This window comes from Carassius carassius, chromosome 17 (genome assembly GCF_963082965.1).
Source record: "Carassius carassius chromosome 17, fCarCar2.1, whole genome shotgun sequence".
NCBI lineage: Eukaryota > Metazoa > Chordata > Actinopteri > Cypriniformes > Cyprinidae > Carassius > Carassius carassius.
Window position 1 is genome coordinate 17,453,050 of NC_081771.1, and position 17,982 is coordinate 17,471,031.

A 17,982-nucleotide genomic window follows, 5' to 3' on the forward strand; every position below is an offset into this window, starting at 1 on the left:
CTCTTGATTTTTGAGGCTAATGGGTGTCAGCAGGAAATATCTGTGGGCTATCGGAGTAATTCTCCACAGCATGCAGCCGGGCCAAAACCAGACACAAGGCCACAACACAGTCAATCTCTGAGATCAGCTGGATTGTCTGTTGTAAACATAGAACTGTGAAAGGCTAGGAGAACATCCGAGGACATTTCAGAGCAAACAGGCAGTTAAACCTGCTGAAAAAACGGACTCGGGGGTTTGTCATTACAAAATGAAGGACTAATTACTATGTACCCAGAACACACTGTGCTTAGGTTTTGCCATTCGAGCCTGTGACTTCCTGGGAAAATTATACAGCAGACAGCTGTTTGTAATGTGAAATGTATTTTTAAAAACCATAAAAACAGCCTGAGTTGAATAGGGCTGGCTAGATTGTTGCCCTCCATTTCTTTGGTACGTTCTAAACTTGACAGATTCTTTCTGCCTTTAATACAGTTTTTTAAGTAAAGAATGTACGTAAGCACCTTTCAAATGGCTTGCTTTATAAGCTCTGCCAAAACCCGCATCAACATGTACAACACACTCAGTACAAAGTAGAGGAGACAGACCACTCATAAAGAACTCACAATGCTCAACAGAGCAGCTGTGAATGAACGAATTGCCTTTCATTTATAAAGGCTGATTTATACTTCTGCGTCGAACCCACGCCGTAGCCTACGCATAGACACACATTCTAAACCATTGCCTACGCCGTAACCTGACGTGCACCTCTCCAAAAATCTAACAGCGGGTCAACTCTACGTGGATCGCAAGCGCTCTGATTTGTCTGTTAGAACCCCTCCTTAAATATGTACTTGAGTTTTGTTTATGTGCACTTTAATTTGAATGTTACACCTTCTTATATAAAATAAGACTAAGCAAAGCACAAGTGTCTTTACGTTTATTACACTACATAGCATTATACATCAGTAGTTGTCCGTGACAGACAATGCCGATGTGCCATGATTCAAGTCCTTGTGGAGATTCAAAGAAAGCCATCTTCTCCTGTTCCGTTGTTGTCTCCTTTTTGTAGTTTTAAATAATGATCTAATATTTATTTGCCGCTGTCATTTTGCCATGGTCTGTGACTCACACAATCAAAATGCCCTTGGACACTGCATAATCAACTTGATACTTTTTTTATTTCATTTGGGGATATTTCAGTTATAATGACATTTATAAATTGTCCTCTAATGCTTTAAATTATACAGGGCATTGCATAATACTTCAAAACCGTTAATTCACCTTTTTAAGCTATCCTTTTAAAGAACTGGCTGATAAATGTCATTCATTTTAGAAATCAGGCTACACTGGTTGTGCTGTATATTCTTAATTCCCCAAGAACATCTCTGGCAAAGTATGATTTCTTCTACCTTGGCACTGAATTAATATTGGATTGCTCAAGATCACAATTAATTTTGTATACAAAAAAAGATATCCTACTATTAAGTCTTTTTGTGAAAGTTATTACTTTTATTTATCTAGGAAGCATTAAATTGATCAAGCATGACAGTAAATACATTTATAATAGGTATGTTGACATGAAGCTGTAGTCCGATTACAATCAGTTTAAAAGTCCAATCCAAATGAAAACGTGCCATGTATTTGCTTCAATCGGAATAAATATGCCAAAAACGACAGAAATTGTAATATTTTGAGGTTACTGTTGCTTCAGATTCTCATCTGCAGACATCTTGTTTTGGATGCAGGAATTAGCATTGTTACAGCTCATACGGATCATTGCACAAAGCTTTGAACAACTATGTAAATTGAAAAGGAGGATGGTTATTGTGTAAAAACAGTGGGTAACACTGCATATTCGTGCAGTGTGAGCATGTCAAAAGATTAAATCCGGTTTGAAGCTTGTGACATAAGCATTCATGTGAACACTATGTTCGGATTCATCAGTAGGAATGAAAAGTGCCCATTTCAAAAATTCCAATTGAAACAAAAAGTGTCCATGTAAGTATGGCTATTGTTATATAAAAAAAATTATATTTCAAATAAATGCTGTTCTTTGGAACTTTTTATTTAACAAAAAATCCTGGAAAAAAAGGACATGGTTTGCTCAAAAAAAAAAAAAAAAAAATAAAAAGGTCAGGAATGCACCTTTAATGTTCTCACGTGTGAGGTGTGTCTTATGCTTGGGAGTAAGTTCTACAGACTCTCAGTTCACGTACTTCAGCATTAATTGGATTAAGGTTTTTTTTTTTCCTCCAGCTTTCCCAAGCACCCAAACTAAAAGCCCATTAGAAATACAGCATAACAAAACTAAGCCATGGATCAACTCTGTGGTGTTGACTGCAACAAGGAAATAGCAGCCGAATCATATTTTCCATACAGAGAGCAGTGCCATCATGTAGGCGTTTCCCTGTTACAGTTGAAGTGTCAGCTGGGCAGGTTTATGGGTCAACAGTGGCTGGGATTACTGAGCAGCAGATGTTCACAGTCTGGGGAATCCTTCTGGTACTCACCAAGCCAGCTTGTCAGACTATATTGGCGACTGCTGAATCCAAACTAACAGTAGTGTGTAAGCTTTTTCATTTAGTCTGTCTGTGAACAGAATCTTTGTGATCATGCGTTTGAGTGCTGACTGTGTTTGGGCATGTTGAGATCTCAGGAGGAGGCATTTCTTTCTCACACTCTAAGCAGCTGGCAGATTTTTCTGCGTCGTAATGATTCTAGCCACACCTTAACAACAAGTGATTGTAATGAAAAACATTGTAAATCATTAACTAAGTAAATGCATTGCAGCTACAAGAATGGATTACAGTGTTTCCTATGTCATGGTTGCTGAATCTTTAGCGCCACAGGCCCTCAGCAAAATAAATCATATCTGTTCAAAAGAATAACAAGTTCATGCAAATCATTAACTAAATTAACTCAATGATTCAACATCTGACTTGATTATGGTCACAATTAAACTTAAGTAGCAACAGAAACCTTTTTTTTTCATACTGTGACATATATCCGAATGTAAAAAAAAAAGGAAACCTATGGGAGGGATGTGGATGAATTGATTGTTGTTTTTAGATACTCAATAATCAATGCAAGCTTGTAGTGGATTGTGGACGATACGACCACAGAAATCTGGCAAACATCACCAGTCTAGTCTGCCATTTTCACCAGATGATAGAGTTGACATTTTGATTATAATCACAAGGGCAAAAAAAACAAATATTAACCATATACAGAGTGGATCTTTCCTTTGGAGAGTACCTTACATGTACCAACATAATTAGGTAATTTAAATACTAAATTAAAGTAACTGTAATTTGTTACAGTCACTGAGAAACAATGTGTAATTAAATTAGTTACTATTGAAAAGGTTACCGATTACAAAAGGGTTACATCTGAATATTATCACACACAAACAGATTTAATGGACTTCTTTCATAAATTGCATTGACTGCTCTAAAATATGAGACAACAATGTTTCAGGAGTTTAGGACACAGAGTAGGACACATGCTTATTCGACAACGGTTTTATTTCCCATTTGATATATTGAAATTAAACTATTTTGTGTTATGATTTTAAATCTGTATTTAACCTCAGAGCAATCTCAATGTAAAAAAAGGGTGCTAAAGTCCAAATTTGTGGTGTCTGTTCTTTAGAATTTTTTTTTGTATAATCTTAATTTAAGTGATGAATGTTTCTAAAAAGTCTGATAGTAATGAGTGTTGAGTAATACTGTAAGGTTAACCCTGCTGGCTTTAAAGGTTTCAAAATAATTAACAGAAATTAAAAAAAAAGTAATCAAAAAGTGATCAAATGTAATCAGTTAAATTACTTTAATGAAGTCAATGAAATAGTTACACTTCTTACTACATTTTATTACATTTCCCAAGTAACCTTCCCAGCACTGCTAATATCCATCTTAAAATAAAGCAAGTTTTGTGCACTTATATATTGTGGAATGTTGTTCGTGAATCAATTCAAATCAAACAAATCAAAGGCAGCCTCAGCCAAATGATTTTATGAATGTAACGGCAACAACACATGAATGTACATATTAGATGAACTATTTAGTTCAATATTTAGCTTGAAGTAAGAGGAAAAGTTCTCAGGAAATGTGCTGCAGACGGCTACATTTCCCAACTTTTCATCACCGAGGTAAGAACGTACATGCAAAGCACACAAAAAACGTAACTGAAGCTGACCCTACTCTCAGATTCTTTACTCTGGATTTATTTAAGAGCATAGACCTCATTCAATGCTTCAGGAATCTGACCTTTAAAATAAACAGAACCGGGCCATTTCATTATAAATCTGATATCTTATTGTATGCATCAATCCGACTGACTTCCACTAGCGATGTGTGACCATCACCTCTCTGCATACATTTGGACATACAGTAAAGAGTTTGTCAGCAGTTAAAATGGGAGTTAATAAGGATCAGAGAAGGGTTTAAGTGCACCTGGCATTACTGACCAACTGCTCCAGTGTGCAGGGTCACCCAGTTTGTTAAACACCTCACTAAATCCTGCCTTGTGAACCAAACTCCCAGAGTGCAGATTCAACATGAACTGTAAACATGGGGTTTGGAGCTCAGTCTCACTCAACAAGCACAGCACAGAGCAACACATTATCTAGTTGTAGATCTAATGTGATTTAGTCACATTTAATACAATGTTTAAAGGGACACTTCACCCATTTGCATTTAGCTTTGTATTGTTAGAAACCCAGTCATATGTTATAATGATCATGGATTTTCCCTTTATTTTTCCCTGAGATGGGAGAAATAAGGATTTAAGTGTTTTACTTCCTGCTTATTATGACGTAAAAATCGTCATTTTGCGTCATAATAAGCAGGAAGTCAAAATTCATTGAAAAGTGTAGAGACTACAGAGACTAGCTTATTATTATTCCAGGGGGTGGGACCCACTCACCCAACAGGCCTATTACAGATCAGTGGGTGGGACTAAACTTACAGAAACGAAAATGAAAATCCGCCATCTTGTTTGGAAGCTATGTAGCTAAGCTAACAAGCGCTTATGGAGTCAGATTTACAAGAATGGCTGGAGGAACAACTCATGATACGGAAGAAGAGGATTTTCTGTTGCTCGAAACAGATGTTCGTGGCTATCTATACGAGCCACAATATAGCGCAGAGCAGCTGAGGCTGATGGAGGAACAGGAGGCGGCGGCGGCTGCAGCCGAGGACGGAGACCTGCCTGTCGCGTCCGAGGAGCCCGGGCGTGCTCGAGCTGGTGCGGACTGGTGGTGGCTGTGCTCTCGTTGTGCGCCTACGGACACAGAGCTCGAGTCCGTCTGCTGCAAGAATTTGAAAGATGCCAATTTCTCCTCGAAGAAATGTCTGAGGCAGACAAGGACACGGATGTTTGCGTTGTGAACCATCCTAGTTTCGCCCCGCATATGGACAGAGGCGTCCTGGAGACATACTTCAGAATTCAGAAAACTGGAAACGCCAGCCGAAGCCTGCACAAATGGACGTCTAACTGTAAAATAAGTGTTTCAATTTTATTTATTATTCATTTCGTGAAATGTACACAATTTCTTCAAGCATTATTATCACGAAATGATTCCCAGTTAATAAGTTACGTAACGTCAACTGTAAACTGTTTGTGCAGTACCTTTTTTAATGCACAAAAAGCTTACTGTGGCATTGTTTACTACTGTGGCACGTAAATACCATACATCGCTAACTGTGTCCTCAATGTCTTGTAGACAATATCGCCTAACTACCTAACATCGGTGTTCTGGATTAGTGGGAGTGGCTTGTGGAGCTGTGCAAATGTGTTGCATTGTGGGAGTTGTGGTTTTACATACAAATGAGCCCTAAAGTTACTTTCTGTAATAACTCGGTCAAAAAGGCACCAAATTCGAAAGTTTTAATAGATTTCGACTACATATATGACCCACTTTCAATGAAGATCAATGTTCCCACGGGTGAAATGCTCCTTTAATGTGTAAACAAGTTCCCAGGAGTCACTCTATCAAATGCTCTCTTTTTACCACATTCTTTGCTATAGGCCAAAATGACTGGCCCATTGCTAAGCCCGGCTCTTATTTTCAGGAATAAATTCTAGTGACATTGCAAAACCGCCTAGACATCATTCTTACATGTGATGGGATGAATCAAAGCATTTTTCTCTGTTGTTTTTCTTTTAAAGAAATTTTCAATTGCACAATAATGTTAGCACTACTTATTGGACCTTTCTTTGTTTGCCCAAAAGCTGGACTGGAATGTGGATAAGACAAATATACTTCAGGCTTTAAAGTCAACTGAAAACAGAACCGCCTTGTTTAAAAGCAAGAGATAAAATTCATTTAAATGGAAAAAAAAACAAGATCATTTTGGAATGAAGGGTGAGAGTTTAATCCAAAGAAATCCATTTCACTTATAGCATCTCTCATGCCACATGACAAGTGACCAGGCAACAGCGTTTTACAGAATTTTTGAATAATTTTGACCGATATTGTTTTTTTGACAGCCAATGCTGATGCCAATATCTTAAAGGGTTAGTTCACCCAAAAATGTATCAATTTGCCCACTGTCATGTTCATGTCATTTTCACGGTGCGCACTCTTAAAGGGTTAGTTCACCCCAAAATTTTAATTATTTCATTAATGACTCGTAAGACCTCTGTTCATCTTCGGAACACAGTTTAAGATATTTTTAGGGCTGCAACTAACGATTATTTTGATAATCGATTAATCTGTCGATTATTTTTACGATTAATCGATTAATCGGTTTATGTACTTATATTTTAGTTTTTTCCATTTTTTCCCCAAGTAAATTATTAATAAATGGTCTTTATCCTTCAGCATAGATTTTTTAAGAGATTTTAACCATTTTGCACTGTCATATCCTCATCAAAAATATACCTGGAGTTGTTTTATTATGTGTTAGTAATCCTTTGTCGAACTCTTCTGCAATCAGAACACTGACCCATACTCAGCAAATTTCACAAGTAGATTTCAAATAATGTTTTCACCATGGCAGTCCTTAGAGCTCCTAACGTAGTTTAACATCCCAAACAAAGCTTATTAAGGAATCTTTCAGAACATATTTTCACGAAGAATAAGGATAAAACAGAATAAAATTGCAGTGCATTGTATTTTATTATTTACTGGGAAACAGCTTTATAGCTTTTGCTGTGAAATTGTAAACAATCCTTCGAATAAAGTGCTAATGGCATGAAACCTGAATGGAACTCACAATTTAAAGTAAAATCCATCAGAAGGTTGTCCAGAAAAAAAAATTGGACACACACAAAAAACCTGCTGTGTGAAAAAGAGCAGTGAATACTTAGGAAAAAAAGTGCATTTCAAATATCTTTAAACATTTACCTCTCTTATTCAGTCATAATTAGGCTGCAAGACTGAATTTTGAACTGGTAAACGACAAACTGATCACAGAACATGTTTGTAAAGCTTTAAATGTTAACTGTTAAAAAGCAATGTTATCAGCTTTTACGACTAAACATTTGCAAACAACATTGTACTGGAGAATCTGCACAAATGAAAGTCTTAGGGGCCGTTCACATATCGCGCCTAAAAACGCGTGGAAAACGCTAGGCGCGCCGCTTTCTCCTTCTTTCCAAAGCGCTCGGGCAGAAGCGCTCCTGAGGTGTCTGCCTTTGCTAAGCAACCATGACGTGCTCTCTCCTTGAAGACGCGGAAATTTCAGCAAAGGATAAATGGATTTGCAGCTCAAAACATCGCTTGCAGTAGCTCTGCTAGTAAATTTATTTCAAAATGGAAATCCATATACAACTATGATCAGCTGTTCCTTTCATCTTGACTGAGCTTTTAACGTTACGGGAAAGAATGAAGCTGATTGGTTAGTTCTTGTCACATGACCCGCGGTGCGCTTGCCGCATTCTGAAAAGTTTAAATGTTTTTAACTCGATGCGGTGCGGTGTTGGAAATAACGAACTTGAGCGCGCAAAAGACGCGATATGTGAACGTCCCCTTAAACAGTTCAGTAGTGCAGAGTTTACAGGTTACTCTTCTTTTTTAAAGGCTCAAAGTAAAGTTCTCCCACATCACGCTGAATGCTGCAGAGACGCTATTCAGGAAGCACGTGACATAAAACGAGGCCAGCTATTGGCTACTTCTCCTGCTGTACTGGCTGAGTAAAACCTCCGGTGGCTCATTACTGCCACACTTTGGTCACCGCAGATTTGAAATATGCGCGAAATGAGCCGCTTACGGCAAATAAAAGTTATTTAGCAACGAATCGATGACTAAATTAGTTGACAACTATTTTAATAATCGATTTTAATCGATTAAATCGATTCGTTGTTTCAGCTCTAGATATTTTAGATTTAGTCCGAGAGCTTTCTGTCCCTCCATTGAAAATGTATGTACGATATACTGTCCATGTCCAGAAAGGTAATAAAAACATCATCAAAGTAGTCCATGTGACATCAGAGGGTCAGTTAGAATTTGTTGAAGCATCGAAAATACATTTTGGTCCAAAAATAACAAAAACTACCACTTTATTCAGCATTGTCTTCTCTTCCGGGTCTGTTGTGAGTGCGTTCACGACACTGCAGTGACGCTGCTGACGTACAACGCTGCTGACGTGTTATCTTTGTTATTGGGCGAACCAGAAAACACGTCAGCACCATCACTGCAGGGTTGTGAATAAAGCCGTAATTTTACTTTTTTTTTGGACCAAAATGTACGTACATACATTTTCAATGGAGGGACAGAAAGCTCTCGGACTAAATCCAAAATATCTTAAACTGTTCCGAAGATGAACGGAGGTCTTAAGTCCCGTTCACACCACGAACGATAACTATAAAGATAACTTTAAAGATAACGATATTAGCGTCCACACCAGCGAACAATATTGTCTGTGTATTCTAAGTGGACGCGCATCTGCTGCTTTAAATTCTAGAGCTCATTACAGCAGGATTGATTCTGATTGGTTGGCAATGTTTTTATCGTTCATCAGAAAAAAAAATCGTTCTGAAAGTGATTCCAATGATATCGTTGGTGAGTCGACATGAGGGTGAGTCATTAATGAAATCATTTTAATTTTTGGGTGAACTAACCCTTTAACCCTTGTGGGTTGTTGGGGACGTTTTCGTCCACTAGGGGGTAAAGTTGAGTCTTATTTTGGCCACAACTTTCTCTGTGTTTGAGCTAATGGAATGATTTTTGGTGACAAATCTTATTTTGACCCATATTTTGGGAAAATGCTTTGAAATTTTTAAAAAACTCAACGGTACACTGTGGGCAAATTCACTACCCTTTCGGGATGTTCGTGGATGAAAACATCCACTAAATTAAACTGCTGTAAAAATGTATCAGATAAATATTTTTTTCAATTTTTTTTGCATAAATCTATTAATCAACCTCAGTCCTGATCAAAACTACCAAATTTTAAAAAAAAATCCAAGATTTTAACTTTTTAATTACCAAGTTCATAAATGATGACACTGATTTGGGAGAAAAAAAAAACACACAAAATTACATAATTTTCAATATAAAAAGTGATTGTGGACTGGATTTTTTTTTTTACCTTTTATCACAGTCTTGGGCATGTCAAAGATTAGTAACAAGATTGGCTTTGATGCATTGTTAGTTTTTGTGCAGCATTAGATTCAAATTTTTTCTCCCTAATTAGCTGTTGGTGGCTGTTTTTCCCCTTTTTCCATTATAACGACATTTTTTGATTGCAAAGCCATGACACCATATAATCATGCATTCTTGATTGTTTGTGGTTTTCACTTTTGGGAAGAGGTAAAAAAATGTATTTTTACAGTTGATCACTAGGTGGGACCATTAACCCTTTAAATAGGCCTGTGCAAAAAAAGGCTTGGTTTCTGGCTTGTATATGGAGTTATATGGAGTATAACAGCAAATTATAGTGTTTGTGTGTGTGTGAGATTCTTGATTGTTGGGGGTTTTTCCTGTTGGGAAGAGGTAACATTTGTTATTCTTTACAGTTGATCACTAGGTGGGACCATTAACCCTTTAGATAGGCCTGTGCAAAAAAAGGCATAGTTTTTGGCTTGTATGGAGTTATATGGAGTATAATAGCAAATTATAGTGTGTGTGTGTGTGTGTGTGATAGAGAGAGAGAGAGAAAGAGAGGGTGTGAGAGAGACCTTTGTGCACTTACCTTGATGTACAGTATTTGAAAAAATCAAAATATGCACCTCATGCTCTCAGAACTACATGGAGTAAACAATAAAAAAAGAAGTGTGTTTATGCACCTGCTTCCTTTTGATGGTAAAAAGTACAGATGGCCTATAAGTGAAATGCTCCTCTTTTTCTTGATGGTAAAGCCAGTTTAAAACCTTAAAATCCTGTAAAAAAATCTACTTCGCATCAAACTTATGAACATAATGTATTATGAACCAAAATGCAATACCAACTTCAAATAAGCTGCAGCTCGCTGGAGGGGTCACGCTACATAATCATTTCTAAAACTTTGGTACAAGTCAAGCCCTTTCTCTTTAACCATTAAATATCCAGCACGATGGCATGCAAGTGTTTAAATCCACGTACTTTGCTTTTGTTTAGTCTATTCGCTTATTAAGTCTGACGTCACGTAGCAGTGCTTCCGTGTCCAAACGCTCTATCAGTTACCACGAGAAAACAACAAAAGGTGCTAATATAAACTCACAATGTGATAGAATACTAGCGAAAAAGTTATAATATTAACCTTTAACTCCATACCGAAGTACCAGATAGCCAGACAATGAAAATATAAATATAAAAAAAATATCTAAAAATTATTTGTGTTTGGGATGCAGTGAGCACGGAGACTATAGTGTATATCGTAAGTTTGAAAGCATTTAACTTAAATTATCAATATGAATAAACAGTGCTCATAAATGGCTGCTGAGGTCATAATCTCAAGTGAAGCGAGTTGAGGCCTGGACCCGGAAACAGCGCTTCTTACGTCATCACTTAACAACCGAATACTTTCACCACCATTAAAAGGCAGCAGGTGCATAAATACACTTTTGTTTACTCCATGTAGTTCTAAGAGCTGAGGTGTACATTGTGATTTTCTGAAATACATTAAGGTAACTGCGCAAAGGTCTCTCTCACACACACTCTCTCTCACACACACACACATACACACTCAATATAATATGCTGTTATACTCCATATAGCTTCATATACACGTCAGAAACTAAGCTTTTTTTGCACAGGCCTATCTAAATGGTTAATGGTCCCACCTAGTGATCAACTGTAAAAATAACAAATGTTACCTCTTCCCAACAGGGAAAACCACCAACAATCAAGAATGCATGATTACATAGTGTCATGGCTTTGCAATCAAAAAATGTTGTTATAATAGAAGTCAATGGGGCAAAAACAGCCACCAACAACTAATTAGGGAGAAAAAAAATAAATCTAATGTTGCACAAAAACTAAAAATGCATCAAAGCCAATGTTGCTACTAAACTTTAAGTTAAAATGAAAATAAGTCATTTTGTTTGTTTTTTTTCCCCAAATCAGTGACATAATTTATGAACTTGGCAATTAAAGAGTTAAAATCTTGGATTTTTTAAAAACATTTGGTAGTTTTGATCAGGACTGAGGTTGATTAACAGATTTATGCAAAAAAAAATAGAAAAAAAATATGAATCTGATACATTTTTACAGCAGTTTAATTGAGTGGATGTTTTCATCCCAAACAACTCGAAAGGGTAGTGAATTTGAACAATCCACAAGTGCGCACAGTGAAAATGACATGAACATGACAGTGGGAAAATTGATAAAACACAGCATAGTTTGAAATCATGAGATTAAAGTTTATCAATCTCGTGTCTCCAGTGAAGCTGAACTCTCCTCCTGCCAGCATTCAATTTGCATGGACCAAACGTCATGCAGAGAACACGTGACCATGCAGGATACAAACACACACTTTATAAGATCTCACAGCTAAATCCAACTAAGTCTGCAAGGTTTTTGAAATTAAATGTTTATTAGACATTCAAAGTCTAAGTCAAAGGTCTGTTTAAATGACAAATGCATCTTTGCTGAAGGCTGATGGTAAACGAGAAAGTATGTTTGCCTTTCTATTACTAATCAGATAAAAGCAGTTGTTTTAATACTTTTTTGTATACCTTTAAAATCCTTTGTTTAACATTCTATCTAAATATGAGACTGATTTATATCCCTATTAGAAAGAACTGTTAAACTGTGATAGCAAACAATGAAGAGGGAGAATGTGAGCTCTGTGTCAGGTGCTGCCTTTCTCAGCGCTGTCAAAATAAAAGTCGAACACATCAGCCAAACAGAAAACCTTATTGGCCAATGTCGATATTTGAAAAATATCGGCTGATATATCAGCCTTGGCAATATATCAGTCAACCAGCATTTAAAACCCCCCAAAAACAGACTTATGAGAAAAAGCTTGTATGAGAAAATAGTAGATGACAACAATGACTAAAAAAGGATGGAATAAAAATGAAAAGTGTCAAACTGCAATAACACTTAGAGAGGTTGCGATAGATTGTTTTCGGGTTAAATATAAAATACAATAAAAAAGAGAAAGACATTTAGTACAAAGTTGTCCTACCATCTCTACTGCATTGTATAATTACTGTCATTGTTTAAATGAAACAAATATATTACAATAATATAATTTATACTTATATTTTATTTAACCTAATATATAATTTAGTCTGAATCTATTACTTTCAAAGCCAGCGATGGCTGCCAACAGGGCCAAACCAATGAAAAGCCCAATCTGTCACACTTCAACACCCTCAAATTATATCAGAGTGAGAGATGGCAAAAGTTGTCATCTGAGATGGGGACGGCGGGGGCTTGAAGCAATCAAGAGACGCTGGCCTCTAGGATTTTCCTCATAGCCAGCTCTGTCAAAGCAGCCACTAATTTGTTCCACTAATTGCATCGTATGGTGGACGTTAAGCAAGCCAAATGAGAGTGTGTGTAAGGCTTCCTATTACTGACTGTACTGATGGGACACATCGCTCGACCGGTGACTGACTATTTGAATGCAGTTTCGTCACTGTTGATTTGAGACTGGAATTAAAATATATAAGGTTACTACATTGCCATATTTCCATAATAGTAATTTCAAATAACTGGTAGAAATACAAGTTAACGACAAACCCCCCCCCCCCCAAATAAAATATTTGAAAAATACTACATTATTTTTAAAAGTGTATCGGGGCATAAACTAAATTTTTTCCTCAGACCTCACATGAGTTTTCTTCGTGTCAGTAGTGGCGAGCTCAAACGTGATCACATGAAAGATGAGCAAGGTGTGGGATTATTTAGAATTATAAGGAAACTGAAAAGTTGTGTGTAAACTCTGTAATGTCAAATTATCTTATAATAACTGTACTAGAGTGATGCGTTATCATATTAAATGCAGGCACGTTGGCATTAGCTTAGAGACTAGGCAGACCCATTTCGGTGGTGGTGCAGGATGTCCAGGTGCTTTACGAAATTCTGTTAGCTTGCTTTTCGTCATCTCCGTGTCCCTGCAACTTCATTTCCCGCAGAGCAAGGTTTTTTTTTTTTTTTTTTTTAAGTGCAGGAATTGTTTATCGCCTCAGGTCCTGTCTTTCTTTAATTCGTTTTGTTTTTGGATGATATAGCCTACATGATGAAGTATGTTTTTAAAAGTCATTCTAATGCTATTCCTTGATGAAATTTCCTATTGTTTTTTAATTGTGTTTTAATATGTTGGCTAACGTTATATGAAGATGAAGAAATCACCCAGGCTATTGATTGGTTTTCCATTGTTCCCCAGATGATTTTTTATAAATAAGCATTGGCTGACGTTGAGTTTGTGCTCTTCCTCTTCTTTAACGACTGCCTAAAATGAGATGATAACGCGAAGCAAGCATAGGCAACGGCATAAATGTGACCTAGTTTGAGCAGAATTTATTGAGGAATCTGACAGTGTGATTCATAGATTAAGTATTTCAAATATAGGCTATTATATACACACACAAAGTTATTTTTATTCTTACCATCTTTTGGGGGCTTCTTGCTTTTAGACTAGTCAACAAGTCGGTTACAAAACTTCAGTTTAAACGGCAGTCAAATTAGTCGTTGTGCACATCCCAACTTTGCATGCCATTTTTGGCATGTTTTCCCGAGAGTGTGTAAAATTCAAAGATTCCACACTTTGAATTTACTGGTATGGCTATGTAAAAGGGGCTATTATTAGACATCAGTGTACTTAAAAAAAATCTTAAGTCATCTATAGGTCTTTAAAGTTAAGGCTTGCCCAAATTCTGGACTACTGGAGTCCCACTGTTTATTCTACCACAGTACTAGCATGCTACACCAACACAATCCGCCCAATACTCAACAGTCTACTCCCACCCACCCTTCTTTAGCCTGTCAACCGAACTATTTATGAGCTTGTTTGCTGCTCCTGCTCCACTCCCTCCTCTGAATTCCCATCAGCCAGCCCCCGTCTCCACTGTCCCGCATTCCCCAGGGATCGAAGCAGCCTCCTCACTGCACTGACCCCTCCACAAAGACTCATCTGTGCCTCACACAAATAAAACTCATTCATATATATTCATTAAAAACACACACTCTTTCATCGCTCTTCAGGTCTGCCTTAGACGCAGTGAACGTCAGTGCTTTTCTTTCCCCTCTGCTGTTGTTACGAGCTGAATAAAAAGGCCCAGTGTTATTGAGCTTCCTTGTGCTGTGAGGTGTGGGTGGAGCCCCGAACCTGCTGACCAATCCCATTCAAACCTCTTTTTTGTAGAGCCTCCATTTACCTGGTGTCACTGTGGCTCCCTCGCAGTCAGATGCAGTTGTTTTGATTCTGAAAGCACATTCAAAAATGGCTCCAGCATTAAAGGTAAGAATCTGGGTACGTCTACATAAAGAAGGAATGTCTACTTTGGGTCTGTGCACAGGCTTCCACAACAAACATTGTGTTTATTAAGAAGAAAAACACACATTATAAGGGAAGAACTTTGCCAGTAAGGATTAAAGTTGCTACATGGAGCCAGCATTCTTGGAAGGCATGTTTTCCTTTCTGTTGTGCCATTAATGTAATTTATGTAAAGGAAATGTCTTTTAATGTGAATGTTTCCAGGTCTGTGCAGGTTCAAAGATCGTTTCTGCCCACTGGACATTCTCAGTGGTTCATCTTTGGAAAGACAGGCTGTTTTTCAACATTCAATGCAGCAATTATTGTCTATTTTTACTTGCACATCAATGGAGAACAAGCCCAAGATTTAAATACAAGTGTGTAAAGTCAGAACAGATTTTATGATTCCTGAAGTAATGTTTATCACAAGTTTTGCAAATACACAAAGCGATTGGGTCAATGACAAAGAAGAGTCTGCATGATAAAGAAAATGAGAAATCCTTTAAAAATCTAGTTTGAAGTGTGCCATGATCTTAAACTAAATTTAAATTACTCAAAAAAAAAAAAAAACTATCAAAATTGAAAATTACACTTTATGGTAAAAAAATAATTACATTCATGGGCAGTCACATTTTGCAATCTGAACTATCTGATTGATGTCATAAAAAGGTCACATGATGAGGAATTAAGACATTGACCATGACACAGTCATCATGAGTCCTCTTCACGATGTCAGTTTTTGTTTTTGGTTTATATCACAACATTAAAAAAAAAACTTCACAAAAGTTTTTAATTAAAGTATATTTTTAAATCAGAAATTAAAAACAAGTTTATCATACAAGAGGTCTACACACACACAAAAAAAGAGTGCCACATCACTGACCCAGAAGTCACTGTTGCAACTCTAAGTGTAACATTTTGATGTATCATGACTAAAACTCGCAGCCTGCCTATAAATTTGTAGACTTGGATAAAAAGTATTTGTCCAGACAAAGAGGACATTATCACCCGTCTGAGGTGTATTTATATCTGTTGCATAGAGTCGTTGAGCAGATAAAGTGGACACTCTCTTTTCTTCGCTCTCTCCACAAGCAGCTGGTAACAGACCCTCATTGGAGAGTATTTGGCAAGGGTCCTGGTCCTAGCACAGACTTCGCTCAGTTAGAGAACCAGTGTGACATGCTACCACACACAACCTCTCCTGCCTCTCTTCGGGACTGAAAGCAGGGGATCTCCCAAAATGCAGCACACTCAGGCCCTGGTTTGTGCGAGAGGTCTCTGCAGTCTCTGTTTAACGGCATCTATTTCTGCTGTTCCCCTTGCAGAGCCCCTGCGCTCCATTAGATTCCTCAGAAAGTCACAGTAGGTCTTGAATGGCGTGCAGCGTGCGCTGGTCAGATTCCATGCAAATGTGCGTGTGCGCATGTCCTCTCTTTGTTTCAAGAGCTTAGACAGCATATGGTGAACTAAATTATAAATACCAATGGTCTAAGATGAGCCCACTCCATCACAGCTGGCAGAGGCATTGTTATGACTACAAATTTAGGTCAGTGTTGTAGTTTTGCATGCACTCCAACAGAAATGTATTGAACAGATCTGACTCCTGTAGAACCAGGGTTAACTAAAACCATACGAAAATCATTTGCATTACTTGTCAAAGAAAAACAAAAAAACAACTTATTTTATTCCTGATGTACTAAATATATATATATATATATATATATATATATATATATATATATATATATATATACTAAATAAATATATATATATATATATTAGGGGTGTAACGGTTCACAAAATTCACGGTTCGGTTCGATACAATACACTGGTGTCACGGTTCGGTTCGGTACGGTTCGTTACGTTTTAGATACAGCAAAAAGAAAAAGTTGCCAGATAAATTTCCTTGATTTTTAAAAAATGTTTTATTTATTAAAACTAACAAAGTATGTTTTTTTTTATTTATTTTTTTTACATTGAACAATGATGGAGCTATTCTTTACCCATCTTCTATGGTGTTTTCTTAGCAGCATACTGTATAAAACAAAAACAGCTCCTTATAAAAAAAAATGAAAATGTTATATTAGTTATGAACAAATACAAAGATGTAACTTTTTATATGGAACTCTATAACTCTTTATATTGAGTGTGTTTTTACTCTATAGGGCTTATGTTTTTTGGAACAAAGCAGGAATTACGGTCTGTAATGGGCTCGTGAAGGAATATTGTAACGGGGCTCAATTACATTAAGCATGTTCTTAAAACCTATGTTTTCCACTACAGAGTAAGGCGCTCGCTCACTCAGTACGCGCTGAAGGCTCGTTGCAAAATGGCTAATGCGTTTAACAGACCAGAAATAGAAGATCCTCCAATAACCAACAGGTCTGGTGTTTGGGTGCACTGGATTCCCTGTAAGCTGTAATGGTGATGATAGAATCAATGGTAAATAGTAAGGTCTCATATCCGCGGCTATAACGTTCACTCAGTAGTGCTGAAGGCTCGTTGCAAAATGGCTAATGCATTTAACAGACCAGAAATAGAAGATCCTCCAATAACCAACAGGTCTGGTGTTTGGGTGCACTTTGGATTCCCTGTAAGCTATAATGGTGATGATAGAATGAATGGTAAATAGTAAGGTCTCATATCCGCGGCTATAACGTAAATGTAGCCTACCAAACGCCGTGGTGATGTCTTTTGCCCTGTTTGAATCCGTCGGAAATGTCTGTCTAAATGCTGCGGGGATAGTTTGTTGCATGTATGTTTCTCCTTTTTTTCCGTCTTTTCCCAGATACTGACACACTAAGGTGATGTCGGCGTAAATGAGTTGACATGTTTCAAGTATTCCCGCTGGTGTTTTTTTTTTGTATTCCCGCTGGTGTAACCCTAGATGCGACATATCGTTGTTGTTTTTATCCACCGCTCTCTTGCCATCACCATTATAGCTTACAGGGAATCCAAAGTGCACCCAAACACCAGACCTGTTGGAGGATCTTCTATTTCTGGTCTGTTAAACGCATTGGCCATTTCGCAACGCGCCTTCAGCGCGTACTGAGTGAGCGAGCGCCTGACTGAGTAGCCTAACATAAACATATAAGTTGGTGTTTTTTTCTTCTTCGGGGGTGTCAGGGGTGTTGCCTGTTACGTCGTTTGG

General features: G+C 37.4%; 1 protein-coding gene across 1 annotated transcript in view; it reads right to left on the bottom strand.

Annotated features, from left to right (window-relative positions):
* The window catches only part of farp2 (FERM, RhoGEF and pleckstrin domain protein 2), a 63,221-nt gene that overhangs the window by 29,444 nt on the left and 15,795 nt on the right, over positions 1 to 17,982 (bottom strand). The gene's annotated exons all lie outside the window — the stretch shown is intronic.